We start from the raw sequence: 14,753 nt of genomic DNA, 5'->3' as shown, positions 1-14,753 counted from the left end.
TCATAGTTTGTTTGATTGTGATTTTAACTGAGGTTGATGAGGGTATGGATTTGGATGTTGTGGAGTTATTTGGCAGTGCAGGTAGTGGTTGAGAATGGAATGTGTTTAGAATTGGAGATGACTTGTTGTTGCAGATGGAGTCGAGTTCAATAGTGGTGTTTCTGTAACTAATGGTGATGTTTATGAAGTTATGGCTTGAAGTTTTGGGTTGCGGTTTAGATGTGTGTTGAGTTACATGAATGAATGTGTTTTGTTGGTGGAAATGTAATTAGGAATCGAGTTGTAATGTTGATGGTGGTGATACAGGGAGAATTGAAGTTGAGACTATGGTTAGTAGTATTGAACTGAACTGGGTTGAGGGACTTCATTGCTTAGCTGCAATTGTGAAGATATGGATGTACATGGAATGGTTGAACTCTTTGTGGTGGTGTGTGGTATGATCTGAGGTGGTAGGTGGTGTTATTTTGGTTAAGTCCAGAGAATAAAGATGGTGATGCTGAAAATGATTAAGTTGAGTTGTTGTTGTTGGTCTGGTATGCAGATGTAGGAAGTGAGCTGGTGGTGTTATGTTAAGTTGAATGTGCAGAGTTACGTGGGTTGAGACCAGATGAGCAATTTAGATCAAGGTAGTAGTGGTAATGTTGTACTGATGTTGTGTTGTTGAATGCATGGAAGGGGTTAGAAATCTGTTAGTAGGGGATTGGTGATGAATTAGTGAGTTGCAGAACTCTGAAAACATAATGGTAATGATAATTAGAGATGGTAAGTTGCCTATGAAGATGAATGATGGGTTAAACACAAGTGGAAGTTGTTAGGAGTCTGAGTTTAAAATGGAAGTGAATTGTTATTGTTGTTTTAATGGAATGGCAGAAGTGATTCGAATGTGAGACGTATATGCTGAGTTGGTTGTATGCTATCATAGCAATGGGTTTAGTAAAAGCTTGCAATTGCAAATTAAGGTAATTATATTTTGTAGTTTGTAAATGACTTACATAGTTATGTGATTGATTGAATTGATGCAAAATTTGATTAAAGATTGAACTTGAGTTAGAAATGTTAAGTTAGAGCTTTAACTGTGTGAGAAGAACCCTTGGCCTATCTGACTGAACTTATTCAGTCTGATTCAGTTTTGTTTAGCTGACTCAGTTAATCTGACTGAGTCGGATCTGTTGACTCACCGATTCCTGTTTGACTGAGTTAACTCGTTGACCATTAACCCTGGACTTTGACCTTGGACTGACATCGACCGTTAGATGACTTTGTTGACCAGACGTTAACTGTTAGTGACTGTTAGAGCATTGCTCGGTCGAACTCGCATGCGTTTCCATCTCAAGCATGCTTGTCAATGTTAGTGATCAAAACTATAAGTCTTGATTTCTAGTGTATTATATCTAAGTCTCGGACTAGGATAGAAAGTGCAGTTGATCTCAAGGACTTCATGGCGATTCATCATACAAGTAGAAGAACTACTCAAGGAACCGGTGAAACTTCTCGACAAAAAGGTATGTGAAGACTTGAACTTATCTGTCACTCGAAAGTCTATCTACTTTATCTCCTACTTCTTGAGACAAAAAGTCGCATGCTATATATATAGACTTAGATTATACACATTTGGTATTTCGTGTCGAGTATACCTCGCCTATCTATATCTCGAAATATGTGTTGGTAAGATTTTCGCTTCGACCAAGGTTATCTTCACCTAGTGACAGAATTCATGATATGTTTCAATCACTTTGAAAATTGCTTTGACGAGAAATGGTGTAACAACTATATAACGTCCTCTAAGAATGTTTCAATGATTAGAATGAGAGTTTAGATTACATAACCAATGATGGACATAAGCATTATTGTGGAAACACATTTATGTATAAGTCATATTCATTGAACCAAAGTTTTCGAACTTTGTTGATCAAGAGAACCGGAAGAATGGCAAGTGCCAAGTCCGCGAACTCAGTCTGCGAACTGCCGAAGTTCTCAAACTCGAGAATTTCTGCTGGGGTTGACAAGCTACTTGCGTGAGCTAAGTCCGCGAACCGGCGAAGTTCTCATCCCGAGAATTTCTGCTGGAGTTTGTAAACTCTGTCCGGTGTCTTAAGTCCGCGAACCTAGTCTGCGAACTTGAGAAGGTTATATATCTGAAGATGATTTCTGAACTTAAACTTTAAAAAGACAATGCAATTTGCAAACGTGGCTATAAAAGTTCATGAACCGATTCAAGTGAGCCAAATCATCTTTGCTTCAATTGTGTCTTGTGTAGTTACATAATATTTCATTGCAATTGAACAACTCTCTAACTAGTTCGTTTGAGTCATTTGAATTAGTTATGGTGAAGAAGAACATGGTTGATATGAAATGCTCATATGGCTAACCTTTTGGTTAATATTGTTGAACCAACAATGTACATGTTTGGGTAAGGTTAACAAACCTAGAAGCGTGCAGTTCATTTGTGTATAACAAGCTAAGTTTTCGATCTAACGATTGAGAAATATTAGCTTGAATCTAAATCAGGTTTTCATCTAACGGTTGTTGATTGATATTGATTGACACTTGGATATTGGTCTTTGGTACCATCCAAGTTATTCCTTGTATTTGATTAGTACTCGTAGTTTCTGTTTGAGGAAATCAAATCAAGAGAGAGATATAAACTCGTTGATATACTTTTAATTGATTGAGTCTTGTTGATTCTCTTAAAAGTATATTCGAGTTTGTCCATACAGACTGCTAAGTGAAATATTGGGTGGCGTTGTTAGACCCCCGCTTTTTCAATTGGTATCAGTGTAGGCAAACACGTTTAAAACCTTACAAGTCTGTGTTTGTAGCGATCTGACTCTATGGACAGAGGTGATATCTCTATTAACGTACCACCAGTCTTCGATGGCTCTAATTTCTTATGGTGGAAAATTTCTATGTGAGCTTTTCTTCAAGCACGTGATTTTAAATCATGGGTATATGTTGTTAATGGCTATGATGCTCCCGTTGTAGCAGTTGGAGATGTAAACGTTCCCAAACCTATTGGTGAATACACCCCTGCTGAGATAAATGTTGCAAAGCAAAATTCCGACGGTTTGAATGCTATCATACATGCCATTACCCCAAATCTTCAGCACCATGTGTCTAATTGCACTCGGTTTAAAGATGCTTGGGATTTCTTGGAAACCGTATTCGAAGGTAACTCCAGTGAAAAGGAAGCTAGGCTTCAAAACCTTAATTCCGATTGGGAGAACCTTCGTATGGCAGATGAAGATACGTTTGATGAGTTTAATCACAAAGTGTCTGAGATTGTTAATGCATCGTTTGCATTGGGTAAGACTATTCCTGAAAAGGACATATTGTGATGAAAATTCTCAGATCGCTGCCATCTAGATACGAGTCTAAGAAGCATGCTATCGTTGAGGGGAATAACCTTGATAATCTTTCCAGAAATACATTGGTTGGAAAGCTAAAGATCTTTGATCATGAGCATACATTCAAAATCGGAAAGGATGTTGCCTTTAAAGCACAGAGGAACACTAAATTACTTGATAAAAGTAAAAGTGTTTATGTCTCTGAGGATGATCAGTCTGAGGATGATTTTTCGGATGAAGATCTTGAAAAATCAGTCTCCTTGATCACAAGACAGTTTAGGGATCTTCTATTGAAGAGAAGTAAACGGTTTTCAAGAGACAAACCTAGGTCGTCAGATAAACCTCACAATCGCGTCCCTCCTAAAAATAGGGATGCTGATGAGGCTGATGACGAGGATATGCCACAGTGCTTTAAGTGTAAAGGTTTTGGTCATTTTGCAAACGAGTGCCCAAATCGTAGAAAATACACTGGGAACAAAGGTCTTGTTGTAACACTTGATGAGATGTCTGAGATCTATGATTCTGATGAAGACAAGAAATCAAGTGTCGGTCTTCTATGTGAAAACATTGATTTTGATAATTGTAGTAATACATATATCAACCTTGATGGTTTCGGTGAAGAGGAGAATACAATCAAGCTGGAAGAATCAATTGACCCATCCTTTGGAAACGTTGGTTTTAATGTTTCAGGATCCACTATGTGTCTAGCTGCATTCACACCACAGATGCCTGAATACTATCCAAGTTTGACGTGCTCGTTTTGTTCTTAGAAGGGTCATGAATTATCAAGATGTTACAAGTACAAGCATCAAGTGAGGCACGACAACAAACTTCAACGAAGAGCAAATCGATTGTCAAGGAAGATTAAACTTGCCCAGAAGACTGCTGAGCTATGTAGGATTTTATCTTCGACTAAGAAGTTGGTTTCCAAAGACAAAATTAGACCATTAGAGAAGAAGGTATGGTCAAATCGTTATGATAGACAAAAGTCAGAGGATTCCTCTCAAGAGGAAAATGGTGGACAAATTGTTGTTCACCACAGCACAAATTAATTGTGTTGTTTGGTAAATCTTGTCTCATGTACCTGATCAAAAGAGATGAGATTGTGTACTGCTCAGGCTTCAGAAAAAGTTTTTTTTTCTTAGGTTTGTGTTTCTTGTCTATCAAATAAAGTAAAGGGTTATTATCGATAATTCTACTCTTTATAGAGTTTAGAATTGGGCGTCCACGAACCTGTGTAAAAGGTTGCGAAGCCTACATTGCTTTTTCCTCTCTGATATCTTTTATATCTTAAGACTGCTTGTTGAGATTGTGAATTCCACTCACAAAAACCAGTTGTTTATAACTGTTCTCCAAGCATCATGTCTTTGGATGGAAAAGATGTTAACATGATTGTTAAGCCATCAATAAAGGAAAAAGAGAAATCTCCAGTAACTCCTTCCCTGAAAAGAAAAAGGAGAAATACAAGAAAGCCAAGGGCTGTCCCTTCTAACTCTCAGAAGTTTTCCGATGTTCTTGATGAGTTGAAGGAAGTAAGAAACGAGACTAGCGAAATAAAGGATTGTGTTTTAAGATCTTTGGAAATTCAGAAAGCCCTGGGTCGACATCATCAGCCAAGACGGTTTGTTGGTATTGACTCCTTCCTCCACGAACCTTATATTCCAATGGTTGTTGACGACAAGGAGTTCGGGAATGATAAAGAATTTCTCAAAGACATTGTTGTCTAGTATGTCTTCTTTTTGGTTTAGTTGGAAAAATAACTAGTGCTTGAATAGCAATGATTGTAACTACACATAGCTATTATTTTTCATCTTCTTGTGTTTGTTTTTTAGTTTTTTTTCTTTGTATAAAATTCTAAAAATATTTGGAGGATGATGTTTTGCAGTATTAATCTTTATGATTTGTTATATGCAACTTGTTATGGGATATGTATGTTTGCGTCCGTGAACTTGAAGGTCCCATACTTTGTCAAAAGTAAAGTCGTTCGTGTTCGGTATTCACGTACTGGTAAAAGGATGAATGGACTTTTGACAAATACAAAAGTTAAGCCTATATTGTCAATTATGTTGATGGAAGATAGGTTAAAATCTTTTGTTTTCAAGGATTATGTCTATTATTATTGTTATGCAAATAATGATTGAAGATAGAATGAATCCTTGTGTATTCCACAGTATTGATCTTCACTGATCCATATTTTATGTAATACTGTGAGGCTCCGCAATGTGTCTTATGTTGAGCAAGATACAACCAAGTTGATTATTTTTTATTAGCTTTGTTGGTTGTTCCGTAAGGTACTTTATGTTGAGCATTTTGAACTAAATTAATCATCTTGTTTGGTTATTTAGTTATTGCTCCGTAAGTTTTCTTATGTTGAGCAAAACAATTGACAATTAAATTGATTACTTTCGTAATTAGTTTGGTTGTGTATTCCAAGTAGATTTATTATGGGTTCTCTTGTAATTAATCTAGTTGAGTATTTTTGTGTCTCCATGAGTTTTCTTATATTGAGCACAAACAATTGAATTGATCACTTTTTGTGTTTGATTTGATTGCGTATACCGATTAAATTAGTCACGGGTTTTACTTGTGATTAATTTGATTAAGTTTTTGGATATAAAAAATCATTCTTATGGTTTTTGGTGTCCAATAAAATCCTTATTTTCTTTTGAAATTAAGGTCGCTCTTGTTGTTCTTTCGGGAATGACATCAAATGAGGGAGAGTTCTTTTGAACTTGTGCTTAATGGTCATATCTTGAGGGGTGTGCGGCTGTGGAATTTTAGAGGGGTTATCTTGTATTTTTAAACTCCTTGATGAATGCTATTAGATTCGTCTATATGATTGCATCTAAATAAGATGATGTGTGTTCTTTCTTTTTAGTCATGCTATGTCTCTTACGGGAATTTCATTATGATCCCGTTCTTGTACCTTTGCCAATTTTATTGACAAAAAGGGGGAGAATTAATATGTAGTTCACAGTACAAATACATATGGTCTTCGGATCATTATGTAAGGGGGAGTGGTTTCCATGTGAGATGGAGTATTGACTAAGGGGGAGTGATACATATCACCATAGTATTATTGTTGAAGTTGTGATACAATTGAAATTTGACACTGTGTAATAATACTATGACACTGTATAACAATGATCGAGACCGATGCTTTCTCATTGTTATAACTACGGATCTTCAACATCGGTGATGTTAAACTTACAACCTTTGGGATCATTGGAGTACTTAGAAGTGACGAAGATTTCGAGGAATGTTGAAGATTAGACATGTGGAATAGGAGCTACTTAAGTTTCTTTATCCTTTTTTGTATTCCATATGTATTGATAGTTTTGTCACTAAAATTGACAAAGGGGGAGATTGTTAGAGCATTGCTCGGTCGAACTTTGTCAATGTTAGTTATCAAATCTATAAGTCTTGATTTCTAGTTTATTATAGCTAAGTCTCGGACTAGGATATAAAGTGTAGTTTCTCAAGGACTTCATGGCGATTCATCATACAAGTAGAAGAACTACTCAAGGAACTGGTGGAACTTCTCGACAAAAAGGTATGTGAAGACTTGAACTTATCTGTCACTCAAAAGTCTATCTACTCTATCTCCTACTTCTTGAGACAAAAATTCGTATGCTATATATATAGACTTAGATTATACATATTTGGTATTTCGAGCCAGAGTATACCTCGCCTATCTATATCTCGAAATATGTGTTTGTAAGCTTTTCACTTCGACCAAGTTTATCTTTACCTAGTGACGAAAGTCATGATATGTTTCAATCACTTTGAAAATTGCTTTGACGAGAAATAGTGTAACAACTGTATAACGTCCTCTAAGAATGTTTCAGTGATTGGAATGAGAGTTTAGATTATATAACCAATGATGGACATAAGCATTATTGTGGAAACACATTTATGATTAAGTCTTATTCCTTGAACCAAAGTCGAACTTTGTTGATCAAGAGATCCGGAAGAATGGAAAGTGCCAAGTCCGCGAACTCAGTCCTCGAACTGCCGAAGTTCTCAAACCCGAGAATTTATGCTGGAGTTGACAAACTACTTGCGTGAGCTAAGTCCGCGAACCCAGTCCTCGAACCAGCGAAGTTCTCATCCCGAGAATTTCTGCTGGAGTTTGTAAACTCTGTCCGGTGTCTTAAGTCCGCGAACCTAGTCTGCGAACTTGAGAACGTTATATATCTGAAGATGATTTTTGAACTTAAACTTTAAAAAGACTAAGGAATGCAGTTTGAAAACCGTGGCTATCAAAGATCATGAACCGATTCAAGTGAAACAAATCATCTTTGCTTCAATTGTGTCTTGTGTAGTTACATAAGATTTCCTTGCAATTGAACAACTCTCTAACTAGTTCGTTTGAGTCATTTGAACTAGTTATGGTGAAGAAGAACATGGTTGATATGAAATGCTCATATGGCTAACCTTTTGGTTAACTATTGTTGAACCAACAATGTATACATTTGGGTACGGTTAACAAACCTAGAAGCGTGCAGTTCATTTGTGTATAACAAGCTAAGTTTTCGATCTAACAGTTGAGAAATATTAGCTTGAATCTAAATCAGGTTTTCATCTAACAGTTGTTGATTGACACTTGGATATTGGTCTTTGGTACCATCCAAGTTATTCCTTGTGTTTGATTAGTACTCGCAGTTTCTGTTTGAGGAAATCAAATCAAGGGAGAGATATAAACTCGTTGATATACTTTTAATTGATTGAGTCTTGTTGATTCTCTTAAAAGTATATTCGAGTTTGTCCATACAGATTGCTAAGCGAAATATTGGGTGGTGTTGTTAGACCCCCGCTTTTTCAGTGACAGTCAATAGACTCAGGTGGACCAGGCCTTGTGCTAATGGGCTGAGTTTAGCAGACTTGAGCTTAAGATTAGTCTTCCTAGTTTGATTTTTGGACCCCTTAAGGTTCGAATTATCTTTTGGTTCCTTATACAAAGTTGCATATTTCTTATAGACTTAGCTAATGGACTATAGAACCAACCTAATTGAATTAGTAAACCTTAGGTATGCTAAAGATAGAGAATGTGAATCATAAATGAGCTTAGAACCATTAGATAGACTTGTATGATTCTTGTGTGAGCCATTGTGGCTAGATTCTTAGAGTTCTTATGTGATTAACAGTTAGTTATTAACAACGATCGAATCAAAGGATGAACCAGTGGATCGTGGATCTCGAGGTAGGCGAGGCTTGTCATCAAAAGAGATGGGAATCGATAACAAACTCTCTTGTATTCATTATTTTTTTACAAATCAATCTTGGTGTTATGAAATTCATGCATATCTTTGTATTCTCTGTGTGGTATGAGATGCGTGCCGACACAATATCAGTATTCTATGGCTAGGGCGATACACCGTAATATTATTCTTCCTTTATATATCCAGTATTCTATGGCTAGGGCGATAAACCGCAGTATTACCTATTCGGTGTGGAATTGGCATCAATATTACTCTTCCCTTATGTGCGGCAACACACATCTCATACATGGATGTTTATTGTTATTTATGGATGTCTTTGAAGAAGTTTTTACTTTGTGTTTTACTGTCTTTCCCTGTATTAACGACTTTCGAAAAAACCTGCATTGTCTTTGAATCCTATTAATGTTTACTTGAAAGCTAGTTGTTATTCCTACGGGGCACCCCTTTTAGGGATGATGTGCTCACCCATTCCCACTTTCAGTTTCAGAGACAGATCAAGATGTGCATGTGACGATGAAAGCTTCGAAGAATTAGTTATTTTAATTAGTTAGCTTCCGCTATGTTATTTTGTGTTTGTATTCTATTTGTAAATCAACTCATTATTGTATATGTATCATTTGAGAGAAGTTTTTGTATATATGTTTCAGAGTGGGGATAGTTTTCGGGTTAAGTTTTGTAGCAGATTTCTTAATTGAATGCTTAAGTAAATGATTTAGATTCTTAGTGCCTCTTTATTTAGTTAATCTCTTGGATTAGTCAGCTGCTGGCTTTGGGGGCGCTACAGGTATAAACCCGAGGGTTCAACGTGGATCATTATTTTGTATAAGTCCAGGCATGTTCTCAACCGAAATGAGTTAATAGAGGTAAAAAGTGAAAAGGAGAGGGTACCAAGTACACCACCAACTTTTTCGTCCAACAATCTTTATGGAAAAAACCTAATACAATCACAAGTAGGCCAAAGCAAAGACCCTTGAATAAGATTATATATAGCTAGTGTATTTTCTTTTCTTTTCCATAATCAATATGTTTAGACCAGAGGTCCGTGAACCTGATTGTGTGGAAGATTTATTAAATTATCTCAAAAATCAATATCCAAGATCAATCTAGTCGTACTCAAATTAAGAGGATCCGAATTCTAACAAGCATGAAGCTTGCAATTTATCTTCCTGGATACGAATTCAACAAGAGAAATTCTTGTTATCATTTCAACTAATAATGACTTAAACTATCTGGATTAGTTACGTACTATACTTGTGTTATTCCTATTATAAAGCTAAACCAATATAACGCGGAAAAGGAAAAACACAAGACAACAAAAAAATTATTAATTAGGAAAATTGCACCTGCCGAAAAACCCCGGCACATCGTCCAACTTTGAACACCACACTGTATTAAGCTGCTACAGACACTACCCTACAGTTAGACTTCGAATGAAATGTAGTTGAGATCGAATTAATCCTCCAAGAAATTCAACTTCACTCGTGTTCCTTACGTCCAGTGAACCTCGCAAGATTCCATGCACTTGTTTGCCTTAGCTGACGTCCTTTACATCCTAAGAGTTGCTTCAATCTAAGTGAAGACTTTTGATACCAATCTGCCTCTAACAGATAAGCTTATTTGATTTTTCTTTTGATTTTTCAATATAGGTTTGGAAATCTGTTGTAGTAGACAAAGTCCAGCAAACTTCACAAATCTGGAATACTTACACTCAGTTATCTAAGAAGCCTGGATTACTAACCACCTCTTAAGAACAATCAAAACAAATCAAAAAATGAGTTTCGATATCTATCTTGAGAAATCCAAAGTCTGAGACGAATAGCACTTCGTGATTACCATTTATCTCGTTTCTGATATGAGATTATGAAAACCTCGATGATCAATAAGAACAAGATCCGGATACATCAACTATCAAATAAAATATAGTTAGATCGGTCTTCACGAATTCATAAGTGAAGTCTTCACGGTCATAACCTAATTATGTTTTACGGAGGAAACCTAGATTATAAAGGACGACTCTACCAAGCAACTGGACACAAGAGTGTCAAGGATTAAGAAATATTGTTGCATGAATCCCTATATTTATAGATTTTAAAGGATGTAGGTAGATTTGAATTCAAGTTATCACAACTTGATATCCAAGAAAACATTTTCTTAGTTTAGATCAAAATCTATTAGGAATCCATATAAGCATGTGAGAAGTCCGCCTTGGTTCTGGAACCATGAACAATAAAGGTTCTTGTTGGCAAGTATGCCTAGTGAACCTACAAGAATAATGGGTTTTATTAACACTCGTGCATACACAAAATGCTTTAGTGAACAAAGTTGTCTTGGACGTGTCTATGAGAGTTGCATCAAATCCAAACATATTTATAAAAATATTTTATGAGTACCTGCTTAAATCAGAACTGGGTAGATATGCATACCTATGGACAATCCACAAACTCATACTCCACGGGTACATGTGCGGAGTATGCATTGTCCAGTTTGCAAACTCAGATCTCAGGTGTACGCATAATGGATATGGGTACCTCCCCCATTCTCAAACTCATATCAACAGAGTATTCGTACTGGGTTTGCGTACCTATATTGTTTCCATAAGGCATAATGTTCTGAAAACTCTATTTAAACAATTCGAAACATTCTCAATGACCAAAGATGATAAATATTATTGCTTGGAAAATTTCCAAATGATCAACTTGAAACAAAAATAGTTTATGAACAATAAATTTTTCTTAACCAAGATTGTTAAAGGTCTAAGAACATTCATTGCTTGAATCATACTTCGAGAGATTTAAAAAGACAAAATTGACTCAGAATTTCTTCTTTGCGATATTAAATCTACTAAAATTATAGGACATAGTCTCATAAGAGTACATGATGTGAGTAAATAGGATGGTTCAGTCTTCACATACCTCTTTGTTAATGAAGTTCTCGCAAATCTCTTCATTTGATCTTCAGTCTTCAATCTTTGAGGGTTATTATGTGATGTCTTATACTCAACTACCGTACTATGATCCTAGTCCGAGACTTGACTTTAGTAGACTAGAAATATAGATATAGTTTTGTACATCCAACATTAACACAAGCTTGAGATAACAAGTTCGACCGAGCAGTGCACTAACAGAAAGGCTTGGAATTTACTTTGTTTTATTATTGTTTGGTCTATTTGGAAGGAAAAAAATTCTAGACTAATGGCTCAAAATAGAAGGAATATATTTATTGAAATGTAAACGCTCCTTTGGAGTTTCTTCTTTCTTTATTTAGTTAAATTTAACATTATGTTTTTCCATAGAAATATTTTTTTCCCCACAATACACAATTAAATAAATGATTGATAGAGTTATTGAATGGGTAAAGTTATCATATCGGTGAGCGCTGAAATAATTATTTTGTGCTTGGAAACTAAACATTGTCTGAAGACAACACAACAAACTTGTCGCTAAACTAGCTTTAATTTGCATTAGATCCAATAGACTGTCGAATTTCTATTAGAAAGGTCCAAACTTAAGCTCTCTTTCAGTCAATTATCAAATGAAGTTAATGTTAACGCAGTCCTACTAGATGATGTAGGACTTGGCACTGCAATGGTTAACTTTATAATCTTCTATGGTTCCTTCCTTGCATTTTTCTTACCGATAAAAATTAAGAAAAATAGAATAATTTCTACAATCCTAATGTTGGACCCCATTTAGTTGACACAAAATTTACTTGGAAATTACAACTCTTAAAATAATATAGTATTAAAAGGTAATGACTAAATATAACCCACAACTGAATTTAATACAATCTTTTTTGAAATTTAAAATTTCTGAAAACCATAATTATGTGGATAATCAAACCCCTTTTTTATCAACGTTATTTATGATCTTCCTTCTATGAATTTTTTTCTTTTTTGATAATTAAGAATGATCAAATAATAATATATCTCTATAATCACCACACTTAAAAATGTCACACACCCCATATTTAATGGTGAATACAATTTCATGTCGCCCTCCATCATTAGTTATCATCAATAAACATATTATACAATTGTGCCAACATACAACATACAACGTTTGTTCTTAGAAGTTGGGATTAACTACAAGATCATCAGACAATTAAAGAACAAAAGCCCCCATCAACGAATAAGATCAAAACATAGCACAAGATTTTGGGTTTGAGATCTATAACTTTCAGGGTTAAGTATTTTGTTTAATTGATTATGATCCAAGAAACTATTACAATATTATTGTCGCCAATAAAATGATATATAACCAAAGATCTAGAATAACGATGAAAAAAATAAAATAAAATATGTGATGTAAATTTTGTTTAAACGGATTGTGAAGAAGTAAACCTTTGGATACCCTAATAAATGAAGCTTAACATCGGGTGTTTATTATCCGCATTACTTATGGTTTGTTGTTGTCTGCTCCCTCCGTCAGCTATATAAAAACGGAGTTGTTGATTGCAATTGTCCAATTAGATGGGTGTAATTCTAACTTCAAAATGACCCTTTCCATATATACCTTTATATATTATGCATGAGTAACATCAAAAATTATTTGATGTTTCTTGTCTTAGGAGTGAGGTAAAGGGTAAAACAAGAAAAGTGTTGGGTACTTATATATTGTTTGCTTTTTTGTCGCTAAACCATAGTTCTTGATCTTAATCCTAAATTGATAAAAAAAAAAATTATGCTCTAATACATTTGTGTATTGTTCATTTTTTTGTGGAAAAGGGACGGATCCCTCTTGGTTTATATGACGTGATCTTACACAAGTTGGTTGTTTGGTAAATTTTGGGAGGAATACTGTCATCTATGGGTAACCTTATAATCATCAAACATATGCTCTCTTTCAGTCAATTATCAAGTGAAAATATTTTGCATTAGATCCAATAGTGAGACAAATTCTTATTAGAAAGGTCCAAACTAAAGCTCTTTTTCAATCAATTATCAAATGAAACAAATGTAAACGCAGTCTTACTGGATGATGTAAGACTTGACACTGCAGTAACCTTGTAATCTCCTCACACGGTTCATTCCTTGCATTTTTCTTACCAAAATAAAAATATAAATAAAATAATTTCTACAATCCTACAATTGAAACCCATTTAGTTGATTTGTGATATCAGATGATGTTACAAAATTTATCTGGAAATTACAAATCTTGAAATAACATAGTATTAAAAGGTAATGGGTCCAAGAGCATAGCTCAGTGGTATCCCATCAACTCCAGTAAGGAGGAAGTTAGGGGTTCAATCCCCGCCGCCGTAAAGGTTTGTAATAGATTAGTTGTATAGGGGGTTTAGCGGTGTTGGGTCTGGCAGTGGGGCCAGTCCAACTGGTTGGGTTCGGGTAGGGGCCTGGGTCCGACATTCGCGTGTAAAAAAAAAAGGTAATGACTAAATACAACCCACAACTGAATTTAATACAATCTTTTTTGAAATCTATAATATATGTAAACCATAATTATGTAGATAATCAAATCCCCTCAACGGTTATTTATGATCTTCCTTCTATGAATTGTTTTCTTTTTTGATAATTAAGAATGATCTGATAATAATACAACTCTATAGTCCCCACATTTAAAAATGTCACACACCCCATATTTAATAGTGAATACAATTCCATGTCGCCCACCATCATTAGGTATCATCAGTAAACATATTATACAATTGTGCCAACATATATACAACGTTTGTTCTTAGAAGTTGGGATTAACTACAAGCTCACCGGATAATTAGAGAACAAAATCCCCCCATCAACAAATAATTAAGATCAAAACATAGCGTAAGATTTGGGGTTTAAGATCTATAACTTTTGAGGGTTAAGGATTTTGTTTAATTGATTCTGACCCAAGAAACTAGTACAATATTATCGTCGTCATTAAAATGATATATAATCAAAGATCTAGAATAACGATGAACAAAATAAAATAAAATCTGTGATGTAAATTTCGTTTAAACGGGTTGTAAAGAAATAACCCTTTGGATACCCTAATAAATGAAGCTTAACAACGGGTTTTTATTAGCCACATTACTTATGGTTTGTTGTTGTCTACTCCCTCCGTCAACTATATAAAGACAGGGCGGTTGATTTTAATTGTCCCATTAGATACGCATAATTCTAATTTCAAAATGACTTTTTCCATATATATCTTTATTTATTATGCATGAGTACCATCAAAAATTAGTTGATGTT

Source organism: Papaver somniferum, chromosome 3 (genome assembly GCF_003573695.1).
Source record: "Papaver somniferum cultivar HN1 chromosome 3, ASM357369v1, whole genome shotgun sequence".
NCBI classification, from domain to species: Eukaryota; Viridiplantae; Streptophyta; class Magnoliopsida; order Ranunculales; family Papaveraceae; genus Papaver; species Papaver somniferum.
The sequence above is the reverse complement of the archived record's forward strand: the minus strand, read 5'-3'. Positions refer to the sequence as shown.